The 6791-nt window shown below is 35.7% G+C and overlaps 1 pseudogene; it reads right to left on the bottom strand.

Moving 5' to 3' along the window:
- Nucleotides 1-5542: 5542 nt before the first annotated feature.
- Nucleotides 5543-6157, bottom strand: LOC129514466 (60S ribosomal protein L9-like; annotated as a pseudogene).
- Between the last annotated feature and the right edge of the window lie 634 nt (nt 6158-6791).

The following is a 6791-nucleotide window of genomic DNA, read 5'->3' as shown; positions in this document are numbered from 1 at the left end:
ATCCATTGGCTTTATGACATGGTATAAGTTAGATTTTCAGGGACACTTTCCTAGTTTTTGAAAACCGAATAACAATATATACTTGACTGAACATATGGAGCTTAAGTCATCTAATGTATGCAAAACATCATGCACATAATTATACCATGAGCATAACTTTAGTGCTGTGATCTGCAGAGCCAGAAAGAGACCTCAAGTGTGCAAAACTACTTAGATAAGATGAAAATATCTAAGAATTTTTGGGAGTCTGGGTGGCTCAGTTGGTTAAGCAGCTACTGGGACCCTGCATCTGCAGGGTCCTGGGATCCAGGCACACAGTGGGCTCTCTGTTCAGTGCAGAGCCTGCTTCTCTGTTTCCCTCTGCCTACTGCTCCCTCTGCTTGTACTCTTTCTGTTGAGTAAATAATTTTTTTTTTAGTAAATAATTAAAAAGAATAATTCTTGTCTGGCTGCACTTAAGTAATACTATATCCATAAACAATTCAGTGCGATTATAATATAGATTATGGCTGAAAATACAATTTAAAGTATCTGAGGGAATATAATTACACTATAAAGGAAATGGATAGAATGAGATATTGAGTTGAATTTAAAGCTAAAGTGAAGCATTTTTATGATGTGTCACTCTAATGAAACAATGCTAATCTATATCTCAAATGATTGAGGTTAGTAGTTTTCTGTGCATAAATTTTTCTTAGAAGAAAAACCACCCTGCTAAAAAAATAATGTTTGATAAATATATTATTTTCTTTTTATCTGTGTCCTATCACACTATGAATATTCGACTGCCTCATATTATTCAGAAACTAGGTAGATGAGTGCTTAATAACTATAAAAATCCATAAACAGTAAATATAATATAAATTTCAAAATTTGCTTCTTAGAGAATAGAGACTGTGTGTATCATGATTATTTTCATGGCCTCAATATCTAAATTAATTAATATAAAATGACGTTATAAATTATTTTCTCTGCTGACCCTGAGGTGAAGTGTCAGTTCTGAAGTTAGCTGATGTTGCTTTCTGTTTGGCATGCAAAAGAGACTGGAATTTTGAGTTCTCTAGTACCCAGGAAGAAGGAAGATAGAAGAAGTTTTCTGTCAGGAGACAACAGCTGGGGGCCAAAAAAGCATCTCTTATTCATTTTCAACTTATTGCTAAGTACTCTGTACCATGCTAAAATTCTCCTGAAGTAAACCCAAAAAGTCAAGAAAATATTACATTACATTATGATCCTTCATTAACAGTGCACAAGAATATTAAGGGAAGATTCTGTCCAAGTTTAGGACAAATCAACCAGAAAAAAAAAAAAAGGCAAGCTGTGGACGTGCAGATAAGATTAGTAACTATTACCAAGAGAAGGCAGGAGAGGTGAGATCTCTCCTCACAAGGATCCTTAAAAGTGGAAAAGGCTGACAGAGGGAGAAGTAGAGAGATGGCAGGGAGAAAAAAAGACATAACCCAATGTTGATGGCTTTGAAGATGAAGAAGTGGGGATATGAGCCAAAGAATAATATGGGAGGCCTCTAGAAGCCTGGAAATACAAGAAAACAGATTCTCCCCTAGACCTTCAGAATGACAAAGAGCTACCATCTTTATTTTAGCCCAGTGAGACTCATTTCATACTTCTAAATAATTGAAAAAGTTGGTGTTGTTTTAAGACACCAAATTTATGGTCACACGTTACGGGAGTGATAATAACCTTCTACATACATGTATGATCAAAATTCTATGAAAGCACAGAAAAGGAAGTACCTAGTTCTGCTTAGATGCTTAATAAATATTGGCCAGAATCAATAGCCATTCATAAGCAGCAATTTTCTATTATTTAAGGCATGATTTTTTAATGATTTATGCAATCATAATCTTCCTATCTTATCACATATTAAAAGATTTAAATTCAAGTGGCAACAATTTATACATGGCTAATTTGTATAACTCATGTAGCCTCTGGGTTTCAGCATGAAATGATTTTATGAATAAACTACATGAAAATAAAAGCAATTTGAGCACATCTTTAAAAAATGTTTAAATAAACATTATGGTTTAACAAGTTCTACCAAGCACTGTCAAAAGAAGCAAGAAACATGAACACTTTTTAATACCAGATGTGAAGTAGTTCCTCCTAGCGTGAAGTCTAAATACATTAGTGACTCAGCGCTGTGACAGCCAGCACCCTGGAGATTATCTCTTTTAAGTGCAGAAACAGACCGAGAAAATTAATGATATGTTTGTGAGAGATTCAACCTAAATGTCTGCATAGAAATACAAGAATAATTTTTCCTTGCAGATAGTCATATCGTCAATTGGTTAAGATAATATAATAAGGATGCTATTTTACTTTTGAATCCCCTGTTCAATATCGCCAACTGATCAAGGCACCAAACACAGTTTTTCCCTGTACCAGAATTTTTGAATTTTTAAAATCACCTTAATATTTCCATGCCTGGAAGGAAACGCACGCACACACACACACACACAGATACACACACACTTCAATAAATCTTGATTCTGCAAATTTGTGAAAAATGATCACCAAACCCAAATTTAATAGAATATTTTGAATGTTATTTTCACACATTAGAAAAACATAAAATTCATTTCTTTTATTGAATTCTAATTTAAAATATAAAAGACTAATATTTGGAACTCACTACTGAAGGATTGAAGATAAATTTTAACAATACAAAATCACTGGGGTGTCTAGGTGGCTCAGTCGATGAGCATCAGAGATTCTCTCTCTCCCACCCCACTGCCCCTCCCCTTTACCCCCTATACCGATGGGTACTCTCTCTCACTCTCACTCTTTCAAAAAAAATACAAAATCACTTTATTTTAGATAAAAACAAATTATGTGAGATTATTGATTTATCTAAAATTCTTTTTTTTTCAGTCCTTTCTGGGTACCTTTCTAAAACTGACTTCTCTCCTTTGAGTGCTATGAAATAAAAAGACAGAGGTTAAGATAGACATTAACTTCTATGAGTGACATTGTCATTTCTCCAATCTAAATTAGATAAAATCAACAAGCAAAATGCAAGTTCTTCTATCACATTAAAAAACATTATGATATACATGAAACTGATTTAAAATGTGTTCATGGGAATTTAGTATGGAGAGTGCAACTTCACTCAGAGTCTTGATCAAGGTTGGAGAACAACAAAAAGATACAACTGTAATATTTCCAATACTAATTGCCTCCATCCATGATTTCAGTGAATTGATAGGCATTGTTTTTTGCAATCCACTTTTTTCCTATTGCGTGTTTGGTCTGATTATTGGAATGTGCTTTTATATCTGTTAGGTCTAATAATAAAATTGTTTCATTTCTCTTTATAGTTCATTTTTCTAGCAACCTTATTTTTTAAAATTTCGTATCTCATTGCATTTTACAAAAATGTACTGAGGGGGACACTTGACGGGATGAGCACTGGGTGTTATTCTGTATGTTGGTAAATTGAACACCAATAAAAATTAATTTATTTTTAAAAAATGTAGATCATGGACTGTTGGAAAATGAAAAGCAAACTGTCCCATACCACAGATGGCTTGAGAAATACTAGTGTAAAAGCCATTCCATATTAAAGATAAGGGAAAAAAGCCATAGAAAGATTAATAGTTTTTCACAGAAAAAAAAAAGCAACTTGTAGCTAGAAGCCCAAAGAATGTTATTAAATATCAAACTACAAAGTGGAGTAGTGTTTAGAGAAGTCCCACAGTGAGTTGGCAATGAGCCCTGTCTTGTTAAAAATTTAATTAATAACCGGGAGGAAGACAGATAAGGGCATGGCTCTAAGATTTGTAGATGGCAGCAAGCCGGGAGTGATAACTAAAGCATTAGAAATAAAATTAAGAGAAAAAAAATGGTTTTGGCCATCTGGTATACTGTGTAGAAACCCAGACAAAGTTTTATAGTAATGTAATGGAAGTCTGGTACTTTTCAAAACTTGGTGGTGTCATTTCAGAAAAAAAGGGAAACCTTAAAAAATAAAGCCAACAACAAAGCCCTATATATTTAAATTGGACTTACATGGACATTGTGATTAGCAGCACAGGGTTTGAAAACTTCTAAGAGAAAGACCAGATTTGCAAAATAGAAGGTTAATGGGTATTCTATATCACTACTCTCCTGGCTCAAAGAAAATCTTCAAACTATATTTTTATTTCTGCCTTTGTGGGATGTAAAGGATATTCCTTCCCATCCCAATCAGCTCTCAATTTGTTCAAGTCCTGAACCTCCTGGCCTGGGGCCACAGGTGTGTCCCAGACCTTCAGCGGCCTTCTTCCCATCAAGAAGGGCCATGGGGGTTCCAGGTGCAAGAGGAGAGCGGGGCAGCATGTTTGGGGCACAGAGGAGAGCCTGTCTGGGCGAACATGATGCTCGACAGATGACAGGCTGACTCTGGATGTCGGCTGCTCTCCAGGAGGACGGCAAGAGTGACAGCTTGGTGCCCCCTCCTCTTCCACACTCTCCCCTCCTGTGACTGAAGGTGGGTCAGCCTTCAACACACCTGAGCTCGGTTCTCCACTCTTTCCTCTTGGACCCTCCACCTCTTCTCTTCCTTTTCCTTTCCCCTCTCTGTCAGGGAACAAACAGGAATCCTACTGAGGACACTTGGCACAGGTGAGCAGCCTCGTGAGTGTGCGTTGCAACCGGAGGGGAGTGAAGCCACGCACCTGCTATGTTTCTTGGCTTTTCCATATAACCGATTTTTCTTTTTCAGAGAAATGTCTCGACTATGTTAGTACTACTAATAATTCAAAATCTCACTATTAAAACATCTGTTATATTATGAAATGCATATATATGACATTTACTTGTCTTACAGGGCTTTGAAGAAATTTGGGGGCCACAGTAGGAAACCCCAAGTAATCCTCTCCCATGACTTCGTTTCCCCATTTCCCAAATGTGGATATAATAGCTTCACACTGCATTTTTATATCCATATTTTGTCCTTTATTTAGATGTGGTGGTTCAAGCGCCTAAATTGACCTCTACCTCTGAGAGGTTGCCCCAAATTCGGAAAGCGGGGTAGATGGTGGCTTTGTGCATGTGCAGGGCATGTTATTATACTTCTTAATTTTTGCCATTCTGACAAATATGCTAGCTTTTGTGTGCATCTTTTGATTATGAGTGATTTTGAACGTATTTCCACATTTTCAAATCCCTTTTAAATGTTTTCAATAAACTATTTAGGTTTTTATCCATTATTATGGAGGGTAGGGTTTTTTAATAGATTTTCCTCACAATTTTAGAAGTTCCCTATTACTGGGGTATTGATCTTTTATAAATGATATAGTGATTTATATTCTCATCTTCCATTTTTCTTTTGTTTAGGCATTTTTTGCTATGCAATTACTTTTTTTTTACTTGTATGCAGTTAAATATATCAAATTTTTATTTTATAATATATGAATTCCAGTAGATTAAGAAGGCAAATGCAATAGCAGTTTCTTTTATGTATTTATACTTTTTTAAAAGAAGTCCCAAATAAATACAGCTTTTATTGCATCTTTGAAATATCACAGATAAATCTAAAAAATCATCTGGCATCTTGTTCTTTTCTGTAGCTGGACAACTTGATCTTATTCATCAGCCAGTGAACTGTTCCTTTTTCAGAAACAGCTACCATCTGAAAATTTTCTGATATTCTTGTTTTTTACTGTTGTGACTTTTGAATCAAAGCAGCTGGGTTTGCTACAAGTCCAATGTCATTTCCTTCAAGAATTAACTTATCTTTCTGGGCTTGGGATACTGGACAAGCAACAGCTGGCCTCATCTGAGCCCTGCGGATGTATCTTTCACCCAAGAAATTTCAGATTTCAGTAAGAGAGCCATTCTTCTGAATAACAATGTTGATGGGGAAGTGAGCAAACACAGACCTCATCATGTAACGGAAACCCAGTGTACCGCCCTTGACCATGTTCTGCACGTGACTACAGGCAGTGTGGACAGTAGCCAGTTCTTTTCTATTTCCCACCATTTGTCAACTCAGGAGCATCTTCTTTTTCTTTCCAAGGAGTCTGACGAGTTCATTGCTTATGTGATTAAAGTCCCTCTGGAGTCCTTCACAATAACAGTGTGCCCCTTCAGAGTGATGTTGACATTTTCTGGAATGTCGACACTCTGATTGCTGAGAATTGTCTTCATTCTTGCAGTAGATGTGGCAAAGGAAACAATATTTTTGATGGTTTTCAAACTTTCTTGGGTGTATGTTTCCATCCATTTCATTGATTTTCAACCTGAAGTACAGCCTTTAGCATTTCTTGTAGCTCAAATGGGTTGATGAGAATTTTCTCAGGTTTTGTTTCTGACACAGTATCTTTATTTCTTTTTTCCTGAGACAACTGTGAGACAACTATTCTTTTTTCCTGAGACAACCGTCAGGCTAGAAAGGGTTTATAGACTTCTTGGTTGACAGTTTGGGTTTTTTGTTTTTTGTGTGTCTTTTTTTTTTCATTCATCACTATAAAGATATTGGCCCAATATTCTCTAAAATCCATTATTTTTGAAGCCATGAATCCTTTGAAATATTGTCTCATTGATATGCAGTGGTATTTTCTTCTCACTGATTTTAGATGTCATCTTTATCTTTTATTTACAGCATTTTGGCTATAGTAGGTCTAGTCATAGTTTTCTTCCTTATTAACTTGCTTGAGGTTTTCTAAAGTCATTGAATAAAAATTTAACTTACAATAAATTTGAGAAAATTTCAGTGAAGATTTTTCTAATATCTTTTCAGTCCCATTCTTCCTTCTTTTTCCTCTGGGACTCCAAATATGTGTATGTCA

The sequence above is a fragment of the Nyctereutes procyonoides genome, unplaced genomic scaffold (assembly GCF_905146905.1).
Source record: "Nyctereutes procyonoides isolate TBG_1078 unplaced genomic scaffold, NYPRO_anot_genome, whole genome shotgun sequence".
Classification (NCBI taxonomy): Eukaryota; Metazoa; Chordata; class Mammalia; order Carnivora; family Canidae; genus Nyctereutes; species Nyctereutes procyonoides.
The sequence above is the reverse complement of the archived record's forward strand: the minus strand, read 5'-3'. Positions and strand labels throughout refer to the sequence as shown.